Source organism: Macadamia integrifolia, chromosome 14, assembly GCF_013358625.1.
Source record: "Macadamia integrifolia cultivar HAES 741 chromosome 14, SCU_Mint_v3, whole genome shotgun sequence".
Taxonomy (NCBI): Eukaryota; Viridiplantae; Streptophyta; class Magnoliopsida; order Proteales; family Proteaceae; genus Macadamia; species Macadamia integrifolia.
Window position 1 is genome coordinate 31,834,803 of NC_056570.1, and position 724 is coordinate 31,835,526.

Below are 724 nucleotides of genomic sequence, written 5' to 3' on the forward strand. Positions count from 1 at the left end.
CCCCAAAAAAAAAAAAAGGAAAAAAAAAATTTATGAATGGTCAATAATAATCCCACTGTTGCGGGATCCCTTATGGAGACCATCCAAACCTATTGGTCAAGAGAGAATGACCAAGGGTGTGGGGAAACTTGGCCCCTCTTCTAATTAATCTTCTCTGGTCAACCTGAGAAAAACATTGGATACATTTACGAGAAATCTCCTTCACTTGGATACAGTGGATTAAGATGGGATGCCAAAAGAGTTCACTGCTGAGATGTATGAGGTAGGAAACACTGCTGAAATGTATGAGGTAGGAAACTCTCAGGTATGGTTCTAAGGAAGGAATTGACGCTCCTATTCCAACTGGGAGAACAGGCCATTTGACTGGAGACTCTAAAATTGTGTAAGTTTGGTGTGATCAATGTTCTGCTCCAAAAATAACATTAAAAACTGAACAGAAGCAAAAAGAGAATGAAATGCTTGTTTTCTGGAAGAAAATAACCAACCAAACAGTTGCTCAAACAATTCATGCTACACGCTTTTAACTATGTTATTCTACTCAGACTTTTTATGAAGAACATGCTTTTGTTTTGTTGCTGGTCTAGTAAGTAAAATATTGATTTGTTGTCATGTTTTTCTTTTCAGACATCTAATGAATATCATACTTCTTTGTAGCTCTTGTGGCCATCTATATATACAACTGTCCTTTGACTTATCTGGGAAAAAAAAGGGGGGGGGGGGGGGA

At 37.8% G+C, this 724-nt stretch overlaps 1 protein-coding gene across 1 annotated transcript in view; it reads left to right on the forward strand.

Moving 5' to 3' along the window:
- The window catches only part of LOC122060844 (kinesin-like protein KIN-7L, chloroplastic), a 24,571-nt gene that overhangs the window by 2,950 nt on the left and 20,897 nt on the right, over positions 1 to 724 (forward strand). The window lies entirely within an intron of this gene.